The sequence below is a fragment of the Pangasianodon hypophthalmus genome, chromosome 2 (genome assembly GCF_027358585.1).
Source record: "Pangasianodon hypophthalmus isolate fPanHyp1 chromosome 2, fPanHyp1.pri, whole genome shotgun sequence".
NCBI classification, from domain to species: Eukaryota; Metazoa; Chordata; class Actinopteri; order Siluriformes; family Pangasiidae; genus Pangasianodon; species Pangasianodon hypophthalmus.
In genome coordinates, this window is record NC_069711.1 from 21,863,656 (window position 1) to 21,880,397 (window position 16,742).

A 16,742-nucleotide genomic window follows, 5' to 3' on the forward strand; every position below is an offset into this window, starting at 1 on the left:
GAAAAAAACTAATTTAAATCCAACATCGTCTCTCAGCATAACTGAAAAACACAGAGGTAATATTTATTTTAACCATGAAAACCTGTGGAGTGAATTAACAATGATCTGGTGGAAACAGCGATTCAATTAAATTGTCCTATCAGCACTTGTAAGCTATGCCTCCATGCACACTGAATGGAAACTAAATGAAGGTGGAATTCATAAGGTTTATTACAAGCTGGTTAGAAAATATGTTTCTAATGAATGGATTCCAATCAGGAGAATATTAGACTCATTTATTGCATCCTTCACAATTTCAGTGTTTTAAAAAATATTTTAACAAGCAACTATATTACTTCTGTCCAATTAATTGTGAGAAGAATTTAATATGTCATTTTTATCTTATCTAGTCCAATATATTTATCGTTATATTTGTGTGTAATGTATAAGGTACAGGTGAAAGAGTAGTTATGATATACTAGAGATATAGATAGAAGTTCTGGGCATCAGCATTTTTGACAAGTCTAAGGAGGTATAATTGACATCTATAGTTCACTAAGGTATAGCTACACTTTAGAAATACTTTGATTAAATACCAGTATCAGTTTAAAAAAGACAACATCATCTGCTATAACTCATTAAAAAGTCATTTATATTGCAACACTTTAAAACAATCCATTTTTAAATATTTCTAATTGATTGAAAAGGATTTGGTAGCCTGCTAACAATTCAGCATTTAGAAGCACTGATAGTGCTGTATTTAGTTAGCTAACTAAAACAATGATAGTATAGATGAGGTAGCTAGCTAAACCAGCGATGCTAACTCTGCTAATCTCCTAGCTAATAAAGTCCTGGAACTGTTTTCTATTTCTGAAAAAATAGAGATTGAAAGACATTGGCTATATAATGCTAGCATTACTAAAATATTTGCTAATTTGGCTTTCTAATTTTTTTTGTTTATTAAAGATAATTAGTAAGAAGAGTAGATAGCTGAAAATTTTGAATAATGAAGCAACTCTGCAATACTTCTCCTGTGTGCAATGACCATCGTGTAAGCTGTGTATCAAATTCATACTTAATTTTTGAGTATATCTGTCTAGTGCATTCACACTGAGAACAAATGTAGAATGTTAAAAAGATCTGGATAATAAACTATATTCAACAAATTAAGTACTGTTTATCAATCAATGAAACATGCAGACATTTAACTAGCTAATGTCAGCCACAATTGTTTAGGTGTGCACAGGTCCCAGGTAATGTTCGGTAAATTTGACAAGTTGTATGAAATTTAGAACGTAACATCAAAAACAAATCAAATCAAATCAAATGATCAAATTCAAATTCTTTGGTCAAATTCAAATGATTTGATTAATATTACAAATTATTGGTCCTGTACCAGAAACATCTGTGTTACTGTATATGTTGTGTTTACTGTGTGAGTTTAGTGTTTATTACTGTTTAATATGTTTGGCTTCTCTTTAACTCATCCTCAGTTCTTAGCTATTGTTTAATAGTATAAATAGTTTTATGACTGGATTTATAGTTTTAATGTAAGGCTGTGTTTATCATGATGTAACTAAGCTAGCTTGAGGCATCTGTCACATTAGCTTTAACTAACATTATATTACTAGATCAAATTATGATTATACTGTCATAAAAATTTTTTTACAATAATGTTATAGTTTGTGATTTTATTCAATTGTGTTACAGCGGATTTCGTATTATTAGGCTATTACAGTTAGCTGTAGTATATAGCTAAAGTAGCTTTAAGTTTATTAATATCAATTGCTCAGAACAGGTTCGTTGCCAGGTTGGTTTATAATAATTTCTGTCCCACATTATATATATATACATTAGCCTACATCTCATTGGGTTGCCCAAGTTTCCAGCGGTTAGACTAAATAAAATGATCAGCAGTGCATGTATATTTAGAGCTTCATCTCCACATAGACTCACATTGGCTTATGAGCATTTCTCACTCCTGCTAACGTGGACGCTGATGTATCAGAGTAGTTAGCACGAGCAGCGAATGTGGAATCTAGTTTTCTTATATCTATGTCCAGAATACTGTCTTGAACTAGAGGGAGGATTTTGATTGGCTGCAGCCATGTCACTCACCTATTCATCCAGAATCATGATTGGCTGGTTGTAACAGAAGTTTGCATTTCAAAATTTTTAAATATTAGACTAAAAATAATAAATAAAACAAAAGCAATACCAGATGAGAATTTGATATGTCACCATATGTCAAGTTCATGATATCTCTCATCCATGCAGATGGGTGATGTTTAGCAATTCTAAGAAATTTAATTTGAAACTTGTTTTCCACACACTGTTGCCCAATCGGATTTCACTTTGGCTGTTTTCTGATGTCAGGGAGAGATATGCTGTTAAAACTGTCACTGGTAATTTGACGGCCGTTCAGGAGACCGGGGAGACACAGGCTCTTTCTCTGTGCATCGGCTCACACTAACGCCAGGAATCAATTCCCTCTGTTTACAGACCATTTCACAGCCCTTTACCTGCAACATCACTTGTGTCAGGCCCATAAATACCTCTGGATATATAATGGTTGAATTAGCATAATGGCTGGAGCCACAGCCTTTTGCCAGCACAAAAGGAAATGTCAACACGTCCCCCTCTCTGCAAAAGCAATTAGGGAACCATTATGTGGCCTCACTGGAAACATCATCAAGGTTAAAGACAAGCTGAACACTCCTCTGACCACTTCTTTTTATTCCGGCTCGAAACAGATGAGCCATAGAGGCTGAAGTGTTAGTAAACAGGAGGCAGAGTATTAAGATCATTCCTAATCAGCTCGAGCACTCAGCACCGGAGAATCTCCTCACGTTGTGTGTGCAGGTTCATACTTGTGTGTGTTTTTTGTATTATTCCTTGAATTGAACATATGTGTCTTATATATCTTATATATCTTCATGTCTGATTATGTGATGAGTTATACAAATAATCACTCATAAATATAATTTAGATACACACTAATGTATCTAATAATAATAATACACACTAATGATGATAGCAATGAATGCATAAAAGGAACACGTTGAACGATTGCTGCATTTGGCTTAGCTCAGAAGTGGAAAGTTGGAGCTCGGATACATTTTCAGCCACTGTGTGTTCAAGCTACAAAGTAGAAAAAAATCATGGATGCCTCCATGTTTGTGTTTTGTTAGCAAGAAGCTAGCCAGCTAACTGTGACTATTTATATACAGTATTTACTTCCTAAAACAGAGTAACAACTATATAGTCAAGCTATTATGTCTGTATTGATTCTTGACTGATCTCAAACAAATACTAGTATATTCAGCATAACTCATTTAAAGGTAAGAGGTGCTACTTTATTTACTGTTCATGCTGTAAGCATCCTTGTTCATTTGATGTCACTTGCCGAACTCAGGGTTGATGAGACCAACCCAAGTTTAGGCATTTTCTTTGTTTTGTTTTCTAGTTGGAAATTTAAGGGACCTTTATTCGAATACAGCATTAGTTTCTAATTCTGATTGTTCAGTTGTTCAGTAGGTGTTGATTAATTTTCTATAACAGCAGCTCTGATAATAGTTCTAACTGCAAGTCAAATCACAAAATGCATTATTGTTTCTATTGTAAAAACTTACGCAGGGACTTGTATAGTGGACACTTCACATAAACGGATTAAAAATGTGTGTATTTGAAGTTTTCTTTTAGGAGACATTTATTTACTACTTATGGAAGGAGTCTCTGGAGTCAGTCTTCATAACAGTCAGAGGGATAGCTGTAACTTTAGGTTTTCCAAAACAGGAAAAATGTTCAGGATGCTGGCCTTGGCACTTTCTCAGTAAAATGACAATCTGTATTTTTTTTGTCTTATTAACTCGAACAGAAAGAAAAAAGGGAGGCTGGTGAAGGATGAGTGTTTATAGCAGTTATAATGTAAGTGATAACAAGAACATGTTCTGCAGATGCTTCACAACATTAAATGTAACTATAAACGGATAATACATGCAACGTACCTTAATAAATAAAAACAATATTAGTGTTGGCAAATTGTTGTGGTATAAGGCGTCACATGACCCTATCGCTGATTATTTTCCATTCAAAGCACACCCCGCCATGGTTTATTCCTTACTCACACTGTATTTAGTATTGCATGTACATGCAGCTATACATTGAAGGGGTAAACTCATTTTGCATATTTATAGCTTATTGATTTTTTTTCTTAGCAGGTATGCAACACAAGGAGTCTAAAATCACCAACAACAGCTTACCTTATCATGCACTTAAAATGACGAATACAGTGTTATTAATAATGCCTGGAGAGTCTCTTGGCAAATATCCATGGAAAGTTAATGAGTGTGCTGATTATTTAAGCATAATAAAAAAAAACAACAACAAATGTGAATGTAAGAATTGAAACATGTGCCGGTTCTTTTCTTTTCTTCTTTTCTTTTTGTCGAATACTTTATGCATCCAACAAGGGAAGAGTTAAGAATCAAAAGGCCTTGTAAGTACTGCCACAAAACTGCAAAGGTAAGCAAGGCTAAGGAACAATAGTTCATGACCACGTATCATTTGCTGTGTGGTCAGTTTTGGCCATAGGAGTTAACATTAGCAACATAAGGGTCATGGCCTTGAGAGAAAAAAACACACGCAGCACAGTTATAACAACCAGAGCAATAAAAGTGCTAGTATTCTCCGCAACTGTAATTTTTAGTGGTTTATCTTGGTACTGTTTCATGCTGAAAATTCCAAATGTGACTACACGTACATATATGGAAACCACATTTTACCATTACTATTACAGCTACCATTAAATAAAATGTTACTATTATATTATTTTTATATTATATTATTATTATTATTATAATTTGGTCTATATTGTTAGACCTCTAAAATTGGTCTATATATGCCACAGAAACAGTCAATGATTAGTCACATTATGCTTGTTTATAGGCATTTGAACAGGATTGGCAGTCTCTATATCGTTAATGCAAAGGCTGATGTGGTTTGTTACACACCTCCACACAACACACACAATGATAAGTCACTGAGCCATGCAGTATTGATTGGGCTCCCAGAGACTTACCTAAAGAGGAGGCGGGGGAGAGTGATTGTGTTTTACAGAGAACATTATCAGTCCCTCAGTGGCATTAGACACACACACTACCACACTACCACACTAACACACTAATACGCACTGAGGTGCAGCGTCCAATCTTGAAGCCAAATTGTGGTCAAAGGATAACAAGAATGCTTCAGTTTTTTTTCTTGCCCATATTTGCAAACACCTTCTCATTTACTTTTTCTGCGACGAACCATGACATAATGATACGTGATGTAAAATGTCTGTCTTAGATATATGAGAAACATGCCTTCAAGTGTGCATTTCATGTGGGCCTGCTCAATTTTGGTCTGCAGTTTCTCAGAGAGCTGCACGGAGCATTGACGTGGGGGGAAAAAAAGCATTTGAAAGCAGCAAGATGGATAAATCTGTCCTTTACAAGAATTTAAATAACTCTTTTCACTTTTTTCATGGTCTATTTGTTAGGCTGGAGATTTATTCCCAGCCCGCTTGGGTGTCCATGTTTCTGATCTGTCCTGTCTGGAGATTAAATCTGGATCAGCCCGAGGAGAAACCTGCTTGACTGTCGTAATCCACAATTGTGGATGGACTGTTAAAAAATCGCCCGGAGTCAACGGCGATGCCGAACAGAAGTCCTCTCAATTTCTCTTTTTTCTCTCATCTGTCTCTCTCTCTTCACCACCCATTTCCTCTTATTCTGAAAAGCTGATACTGCTCCTGCTGATATTTTGTGCCCATAAGCTCTGAGTGTGAAGCCAGGTGTGAGCCGAGGCTGTGGCTGGCCTAACAAGGAATTAAACGTTTTTTCTTGCTGCCGCTTTAATTGATTGATGCTAAAAGTTTAGCAAATAAAAAAGCGAGCGGGCGGGCCAGGGTAGGTCCTGAGAGGGTAGCTGGCTCGATTGAAAGTGGCAGCTCGTATTTTCGGCTTTCAGCCGCCTCTGTCATCTCAGGGGCTGCATGTGCGTGAGTGTGTGTGTTTGTGTGTGGGTGTGTGTGTCTGCCTCTTCACACGAGAGCCAGACTGAAAGACACATGTACGGCGAATCAGGGAATCAATAGAACACTTAATGAACAATTAGGGGAACAGCTGTAGACCTGTCAAAGACCCATCTGTACATGGCTGGAAGCAGCGAGAGGAGAGGGTGAGGGAGAAGAAGCTTTCTGTGGTGTGGATGGAGTGCTAAACACCAAGTGCATCGTTTACACCACCTGCACACGCACACACACATATACACACACTCTGTAACACTGCTCTTATTGCAGGCCAAACAGCTTCTGTACATAAGAAGTTCAGAGCATTCAACATACTCTTATACCACAGCGCTGTTGAATTCTCGATTCTGATTGGTCAGAAGGTGTCGATTCATTTTCTATAACAGCATCATTCCGGCAGCAAGTCAAATCACAGGTTTATATCAACACGCTCGTTCTAATATATTATCGTTTCTATAGTAACAGCTATGTTATTTAATAAATGAACGCATACAATCATTTATACGGTGAAGTTTAATCTCCTGTAAGGAGACGTTTACGCAACATTTATGGAAGGAGCCTCCAGTTTCAGTGCTTTGTAATGATTAGTAGTTTTTCCCCCAGGATAGAGAAGTATGTTTTCCACTTCCTCTGCAACCTGCTGTGTTTTTTGTCTTATAAAATTCAAGAGAGAGAGAAAAAAGAGAGGATGGTGAGGGAACGTTGTTATAACATAAGTGATAATAGGAACTAACTTCTTTCATGGCTAACATTAAAAGTAACTATAAATGGTTAAAAAGCATGATGTAAGCATGAAATAAAGAATTTGTTAGTGTTAGTAGATTGTTGTGGTATTCGGGACATGCTGTTACTAAAAAATAACCAGCAGGGGGGTAACAGTACCATCAGTACCACCTACAATATTGATTTTTTTCCTATAACAACACGCCCAGTCATGTTTTTTTCCTTACTAATCTCAAATGGTTTCACAGTACAAATATGTCAATTGTTTCCGCCATCTGTCATGGCTCACATTACACCACAATTTGCCAAAACTATGTTTAATTAAAACAGCCAGGTTTGAGCGAGGCAGTGTGTTTTTGCCGTGCAGCTGCGGCCGTTGCCACTTACTGCTCAGATGAATACATAAGTGCAGACATTATCCCTCAGGCTATTAAATCACAGTCACGTCGTAAAGGCGGGCTGCACCACCTCACCACACTCACACCCCCTTTCTGCCACTATACTAAATTAATATCTCGTGCAGCACGACTTCTAACATATTCACGATGCATAGAGAGATCCTCCAAAGCTGACACACACTTCAAATAACAGGAACAAAGCTGGCCTTCCTGTCCACCTGACACAGAAATGTCGACCTTATACGCCAATCAGGTGGAAAAATAGCCAGTACACACACACACACACACACAGGAGTGTAAGATTGATAGAACCTTCGACTGCCTGCTCAGATACTGTACTATGACTGACGGATATTAGAGTTAACCAAGCACAAGTATCTGTGTCTGAGGAAAGGCAGAGGCTTATAATTGATCTTGGACACGTGAGTCGTGCTTTATTAAAACTTCATTTAAAGAAGACCAAACCATGGCGAGGTAATGAATTAGATGGGAATCCATTATGCATTGCACACAAGAAAAAGTAGAGCTGAAGACCTGCTTAAAAATATATTTTTAGTACAGAAAATTAATGCACCCACCCAGCCCACTGAATCATTTTAAATGGCTTTTTTTTAGTATATATGTATATGTGTTAAGAAGAGCTATATTTCAAGCCGCACATAGACTAATGGCTCATTAATGGAGAAATTGCACTTGATGTGCTTGGGGTTGATGGCTGGGTCGGGATGCTATTTTGGTCACATTACTTTGGAGTGAACATCTTTCTCAGGATGGCTATTGATTTTAGACTGAAAGGGTAACTGTAAAAAGTTAAAAGGTAAATTAATTTAAATGTATACATCAATTAAGTCTTGTTATAAATAAATACACTTATGTTTACTATCATTTTTGTCTTCCTTAATGACCAATTTACTGTTGCGGTTGCAACAAAAGCACACTCTGGTGTATATAAAAATAAATTAGCTAAATAGAGGTAGTTGTGATTTTATGAGCTATGACCCCTCTGTCCCGATAATTCAAACTAGTTTTAAAATTAAATGCTGTCAAATAAAGGTTTTAAACCCATGTTTATCATGATGAGAGCAGCCGTGTGTTGTTTGTGTGTAAGATTCATTAAATGGAGTATGTATATGAACTCATTTATTCATTAATAGCATGGTTAAGTGGCACTCCAGCAATCCATGAAGTAAATGTGAGTATACGTTTTATTATTGGTGGAGATCATCGTCAACTATAATTGGTACTGTTGTTACAGTTATTATTGTTTAGTCATTACAGTGAACTACCTGATTGACTGGTCAGCTGAGTTAAAACATGGATAAAATTATGGCAGTCATACATTTGTTTTTTTATAAAATTGTTTATTTCCTGTCGATAACAATAAAATTGGTTATATATTGAATATATATATATATATATATATTAAAAAAAAGAGTATAATTGGTTTGGGGTTGTGGGCAAAACATTCAGGAATAAAAATCTAAAATTGCTAAAAAAAAAAAAATTATAAATAAATAAATAAATAAATAAATAAATAAATCTGTGCTGAAATAATCAGCCATCACCCATTTTATTTAACACTGAAATGAGTTTTGGATTGGTCTTGCATTCACAGAGCACTGCGTACACAAACTTATGTATTTTGCTTAGTGTCAGACCGCACACTTTCTGAGAGAAACTAAACATTATATAAGCAATAAAACACTTGGGGGCATGCTGTTATAGGAAAATAATCAATCCCGGGGTGATATGATATGGTCCGAAACAAAGCGGCGTTACTCTTACCACCATGAAGTTGATTTCCTATAACCACATGTGCTGATGTGTTTTATTCATCTTATAACTTATCAGTTTGCTAACACTAACATTTGTAAAACTCATTAAAGAATGACACATTGTACAATTTATCCATTTATAGTTACTTGTAATCTTGTGGAACAAGTTAATTCCTGTTATTGCTTACACTTACATGGTTCCCTTCACCATCCTCTCGTTTTTTCCCACTCTCTTGAAGTTACAAAGCACTAACACTGGAGACTCCTTCCTTAGAGGTTAAATAATTGCATGTCAGCAAATACATGTCTTGTTTTAAGGCTGTTTATGAGGAGTCCACTACAGAAAGTCCCAGTGTGAGTTGTAACTACAGAAACAATAACGTATTAGCACGAGCACATTAATATAGACCTGTGATCTGCCTGCATAAGCAGGCAAGCTAGCTGTCAAAATGCATTCAGAAGGAGAACCAACAAAGCAAAGCAACATAAAAGTTTCTGTACATACAGCTGGAATGAGAGACGACTTTCAGGAATAAAAAAATGCAGAAATATAAACACAAAATCATAACTACCCAAATAACTAAAACACAAGTTTATTTGTCCAACATTTTCCTCATGGTCATCTGGTCATTAGGAACTTTTGAACTCTTTGAACTTTATTTTTTATTACTTTTCAGCATTAAGGCTAAGAAATCATGCATTTAACCATTCAGAAATGTGTTAACATATTTCAGGCAACATTCTCTCATTTTGCACTTAAATGAGCAACAGGACAGGGTTTTTTTTTAGCATATTAATGGCGTTCTATTGATTCTATTTTATTAATTTATTCAATCTGTAATTATGGTAACAGGATTGTACTCCAAGTCACCAGTTCATATCACAATATTACTGTAAATAAAAAAAAATATGAGAGAACGTACTTTTCTTCTTCTTATGATCTTCAGGAAATTTGGATGATGCAACTTACTTGATCATGTGACTTGTGGAATATGGCAAATATTTCGTAGGGGTGAATGTGTTCAGGTAACAGGGTTGAGTGAATGTTACAAGACAATAAAATGTAGATTTTTAAAAATCTATAATGGCTGAGTTGTGAAAAAGGGTTTTTCAAGCAAAAAATAATACAATTTTTGAAGTATATTTCAAAGTAAAATGTAGTTACAGTGTGCTTGGACAGGCAAGAAGTGTTGATTTCTAAGTGGTGTAAATAGGTTTTATTAATGTTTCAAGTCATTCATCTGAAAAATACACATCTTTGTATTTTTTGTCTTTGTCTTACATGCGTATTTATATATCACCTGGACACAAATCATGGAATTTCTCAGGCTATGACTCTTTCTCATATCATCTCCCATGTAAATTATGCAGCCATACTTCAAATAGGTTTTAAAACCAAATAATAATAAAATCTAAACACATGCATAATATATCAGTGACATTTCCATTGTATTAAAACATGCTGACTATCACATCAAGTGAGCTGATTTTACAATCACTGTTAATTTCTTGTTGCACTTATGGACGAATCCCTGTTTATTAGCTGGAGATTTACTGTGGTCTGTTTCATTATAAAATCTGCAGCTCGCTGTAAAGCTTAGCTTTATCCATGAATGCAATAGCTTTATGTGTGTAAGCCACCACTGAGTGATAGTAAGAGTATTTCAGAGACAGATGTGCTGCACAGTGTCCCCTCACATTGAAATGAGTGTCAGCACGTCTGGAAGGTTTTCGTGATGCTCTACCCACACACACACACACACACAGCTTCCCTGAGCCTCCATCTCAGCATCGCAGCACACACAGCTGACTCGACAGGCCCAACAGCAGGCAATATCCACTGCCATCAAGCCCACGCTCCCAGCTCTTCACCATGCATTCGGCTAGCAAAACGTGACAGGGGGCTCAGCCATGCCTGAGAGGAGAATGGAATGAGGAAGCCGCCGTTTGCTCAGCATCACCCGGGAGACACCAGAAATCGCCAGTGATGTTTCCTGTCACTAAGAAAGGAAATAGAAATGGGCACACACATCTGTTATCCAAATGTTAACTTCGGGGTGCGCCATGTTGTCACAGTGATAAGACTGAACGGGTGTGGGATTAGACACAGCAGGGAAATGGCTCACATGCTAAGAAGTGGAACAACTCGGAAACTTAATGTGATACATGGAAGCTCTATTTTGCTGATTTTGGCTGAATTGGTAGGAAAGGAAAGAATACTGTTTTTAATTGCATGCTGGTGTGATGTGGAAATTTTTCAAATTCGTTAGTAACCACTATATCCGATTCAGGGCTTTGGTGGATATGAAGCCTATCCCGAGAAAACTGGGCACGAGGTGGGAATGCACATGCACACACATAATCACACACTCATTCACACCTAGGGACTTTTTTTTTTTAGCATAGTCAATACATAGACAAGTTTTTGGGACTTGGAAGGTAGGTAGGAGAAAACTCAAGAACTTGAAACCCAAGAATCTCACACAGTAACCTGAGCTAAGGTTCAAAGCAAGGATTGATATTGATACAGATTAATATTGAGCTGGTCCTCATTTGCTGCCATAACAGCCTCCACTCTTCTGGGAAGGCATTTTTGGAGCTTGGCTGTGGAGAGTTGATCTCAATCAGCCATAAGAGCATTAGTGATATCAGACACTGATGTCAGGCGAGGAGGTCTGGGGTGCACATGGCCTTCCAGTTCATCCCAAAAGTGTTTTCAGTGGGGTTGATATAAGCGCTCTGTGCAGGACACTCGAGTTCTTCTACTCCAGCCTTGGCAAACCATGTCTTCATGGAGCTCGCTTTGTGCACGGGGTATTGTCATGCTGGAACATGTTTGAGCCTCTTAGTTCCAGTAAAAGGGAATGTTAATGCTGCAGCATACAATGATGTTCTAGACAACTGTAGGCTTCAAACTTAAAGACAACAGTAATGACAGGGAAGGCCCACATGTAGATGTGATGGTCAGGTGTCCACACACTTTTAGCCATATAGTGTATTCTGCTGACTGTAGCTAGTCCTATGGTGCTGGCTAAACATATTCCCAAAAAGAAACAACCTTCCAGCCATCCATGGGCGGCAGCCAATGGAGCAAAATTGGCCGTGCTCTCTGGGTAAGAGGGATGACATTACTGTCTCTCCCCTGTCACAGCGAAATTAGCAAGTCATGGGCATCTGTGAGCTCATGTATGTGGAAGAGGGGCTTCAAATAGAACCCCTTAAGCAAAGAATCCTTGAAGAGCACATTTTTTTCTAAAGCTGTGTCCATGACATGGATACGGAGTCCAATGATCATGATCTAGTTCGAGGTCCAGCACCTTCTGTCCAGCTTTGAATGGACAAAAGCAAAACTGTTGAGCAGACAACTAGGTGAAATATAAGAAATATGAGATGGAACCATCTTTGAAATGATGTTTTTATAGGTTCCTTGTTAGTCATGTGATTATTTACCCTTAAATGTGCCATGAAAAAAGTACAGTAGGGTGCAGTCCACAAATAATTGTGACTGTTTGGCTCTTTATTCCTGCACACTGGATATGAAATGAAAGAATGGCCACAAGAAATCATCTCTACTGAGTGAACTATATGGGAACCATAACTGTTTCTTTAAAAAGCTCCACAGTTTTAGGAGACCATACCCAGTAGGACAATGTAATTGTCTTGTTTAGCATTTAGCTGCAAATTTCTTGCCTGAAGTCTGTGAGCCATAGACATCACCACTCTTCCCTGCTGACTCTCAGCCAAGCGTCTAATGCTGCTATCATTAGTTCCTGCTTGTTTCAGGGGATTTTTGAAAGTATTGTCTCTTCTCTCAGTGGTGTTCAAGACAACCTGACCAGATTTTTTTGGGCTTGAAAAAATATTTTCTGCCAGAAAGTGCAGCTCCAGTTACTGAGGTTTAAAACCTGTGCATGGATCTAAAGGTGTGTATCGGGACTGGCATCCCGCAGAACCCATGAAATCCATCGAAAAAGTCATGGGAGTGGTTTTATTTTCATGTTTGTGGGAGCAGCTGGTCAGAAATGGCTGGGAGTGGCTGGTTCTTCAACATGAAAGCACGCTCATGCAGCAGACGAGGTGGTATGCTTCTAGTCATCTACTGTTTTTTCCCCACAGTTTCCTCACTTTTTTATTGAATATTTTAATCAATTATCTTCTTGCTAACTGTATTAAGAAAAATTCTGTCTATTCGGGGTGTGGGATTAGACACAGCAGGGAAATGGCTCACATGCTAAGAAGTGGAACAACTCGGAAACTTAATGTGATACGTAGAAGCTCTATTTTGCTGATTTTGGCTGAATTGGTAGGAAAGGAAAGAATACTGTTTTTAATTGCATGCTGGTGTGATGTGGAAATTTTTAAAATTCGTTAGTAACCACTATATCCGATTCAGGACTTCGGTGGATATGAAGCCTATCACGAGAAAACTGGGCACGAGGTGGGAATGCACATGCACACACATATTCACACACTCATTCACACCTAGGGACTTTTTTTTTTAGCATAGTCAATACATAGACAAGTTTTTGGGATGTAGGAGGTAGGTAGGAGAAAACTCAAGAACTTGAAACCCAAGAATCTCACACAGTAACCTGAGCTAAGGTTCAAAGCATCAGCAATCTATTCCATCAAATGCATTATGTACTTGATGAATAAATACTTTGTTAGCTTTGTATAAACAGGAACTAGGGCACAACCCAGAGGAAAATGTCCATTCGACTTTATATTATAACCACATCACCATGTACACATGCTCTCAGTATTTACATCCTCCTCAGTGTGAGTGAAACTTTCAAGTGACATACCCATTTTCAAGATTCCCAGCATTCCATAGGGCAGCAGTGAGAATAAATCTCGCTACAGAGCACCTGGAGTGAAAGATACACACAGACTTGTAGGTCACCTAGTGCTCAGTTTAAGGTAAAGATGACAAAAAAAAAGACAAATATCATTCTTCATTCCTTTAAAATTGCCTTCTGCTATGGGTTTATGTCTTACAACAGACATATAATTATCGTTTGACTGTCCTTGTGCTGTTATATTAGTAGCTAACTAGTTAATGGAGTACCATCCAGGGTGTATTCTCACCTCACACCCAGTGTTCTCAAGATTGGCTTCAGATTCATTTCAATGCATAAAGATGAAAGAATGCATGATATTTGGATAAAAAAAAAAACCTTGCTAACTAGGCTAACTAGGCTTTTGTTCCTGAGGTAAAACATAAATACACAAACCCCCAACACCTAAACTGTATGAATGCACCATCCTCCCAAATGTTTTTTGTTTTGTTTTTTACAATTTGACCACTTAGTACACATTAAAGTAATAAAAATGCAATTATGAACATGTGAAGTTAAAGGATCAGCTAGACTCCACTAAAAAGAGGAACCAAATCTACATGCTAAATGGCAGACTTTAGCATATAGTCAGAGTGCTTTGACACTGACAAAGACCATCGCTAGTAATCTAGAGCAGTCCAAATTTAATTCCGATGGATACGTCCTGGATCATCCATCATGAGTGGATTTCTCTGTCTCTCCGCTCTGTAAGGGCCTCAGCAGGGCAGCGTTAAGCACAAGATGGCCAGCACTAATTAAGAGACACTGCATAATAAATGCACTGGTCTCAGCTCCACTGGGGCAAACACCTTCAACGGCCTGAATTAGTGTTTTACTGAGGTGAAGAAAAGATGCACCCAGAGTAGTGGATTTCAATTAGGACATACTGTACACAGAACTCGTTTTTCAATTCTGTAAAGAAGTATTTCAGGTCTTGTTCTGGTCTTTAAAAAACAGATCAAGTCAGATCCGGACGTTAGCATGATAATATTATGAAATAAAGGCTTTAAAAAAGCATAATGAGGCAAATATAAGGGTGAGTCCATGATTTTGCCATTTAGCCCTTGTTACGCTTAAAAATTAAACATAATTTTTAACATACTTTTTCAACAGTGAATCTAAGAAATTTACTTGTTAACTCAGTTCAGTCAACAAGATTTCATTTTACAAGATTTCTTGGCTGACATTAACTGCATTTTGCTCTTAAATGCATAACAGGTAACAGGGTTTGAATTGTCAGCATAGAATTACATAGAATCACAATATCACAATTGAAAATAAAGAGAAAAGAATGAGAGAACCTATTTTTCTTCTTCCTGTGATCTTCAAGAAATTTGGATGATACAATTTCTTGTTGAACTTGTGGAACATGCGGGTGAATGCGTTCAGGTAACAGGCTTGAGAGAATGTTGTGATACTAAAATGTACATTTTTCATAACCTATAATTCATGGAAAAGAATGTTGTAAGCATGGGATGTCAAATAGATTCACACATTTATGTAAAAAAAAAGTAAAAGGTAAAGCACTTTATCTGTGCTTAAAATGTCTTTTACCTTGATTTTCATACATACAGTAATGTAATATCAGTGGGACACAAAAGGCACCCCAAACATTTAATCAGCCATAAACAGATGATCGGGTAATCTTTAATTCATTTCACTTAAATGATCAATGTGTCCAAATTCTGAATTCCTTAGCTAACCTTTAATGCAACTCTACCAAGACAGCAAAAACAATGAAATCGTCTTAGTATGTCATCAGTTTGCAAGCTTGGTCATGCTCCTCTATAGCTTACATTCAAGCTAGATTGATGTTGCATCCTTTTTTTTCAAGACCCACCAATGAGAGAAACTTTATTCAGTATAATTTGCAAGCAGAAATGTGTTTCTTGCTTCTTTCATGTCAAAAACTATGTTCAGGAATCTGCAGGAATCAATGCCTCTATTGGCAGCTTTGTTAAAACCCAGCTCTGAGGCTTGGTGTTCTGCTCAGATACAGCATTCGCTCCCTGGAAATCATGACTCATTAATCAAATATTCATACAGACAGCATCATAAATACAAGCAGAACAGAGACCCCTCAAAGCCATGATGCCCCAGAGCACAAACGCCCTTTCATGTAACACTCACAAAATGGCATCTCGGCATCTCGCTGCATTCTTCTATCCTAGCACTCCTTTTCCTCTTCCTCTGTGCTCGGTTTCCTAAAAACAGCCCAGAGTCAATTTACTGATCACAGACACAAATGCTGAAAAACGCAGCAGTTCGATGGGCTCATTGTACTCCATCGGGTCTGTCTTCACGACATGCCACGAGCAACACAAATGGCCGATTCTTCTGCTGTGACCCTCGAAAGGGCAGACTGTTCCCCAAAACAGAGCCCATCGTTGAAGGCCATGGCCTTTTTAATACAAGAATTTGGATTTAACAAGGAAACAGCACAAGCATTTCTCAAACAGAACAGAAACAGAAGAATTAACCATGGCAACACTGAGTCCAGTACACGTACATTTTCTTTTCCTCTGAAGAGTGTACAATAAGCAGTTGTCTCTTCTGAGGTCCTGTTTTTCCCATTTGGCCTACAGGAGTGTGAGTGGGGGTTTAAAATGTACAGCTAACATTCATCTTGCATGGTTATGGGAAAATAATGGTAAACATTATACTGAGCACATGAGTATAACTGAGAAATTATGCTTACGTGAAAGTATAGATATATGCAATATAAAAATATACATGTGTCAAAATCGTATTAATTAAAGTGGACATAAAAAAATTACTCAAGTGAAAGTAAAAAAGTGACTTTTAAATGTACTTAAGTATGAAAAAGTTGAAAAAGGTCATGTTTTTATGTAAAAAGTAACTTAAAACTGTTAGAAGATGATTTTAATTTTAAAGCAACTACGCTATTTTGCCTGAAAACATCGGTGAATCTCTAAGTTTGCTGGTGACTAACACT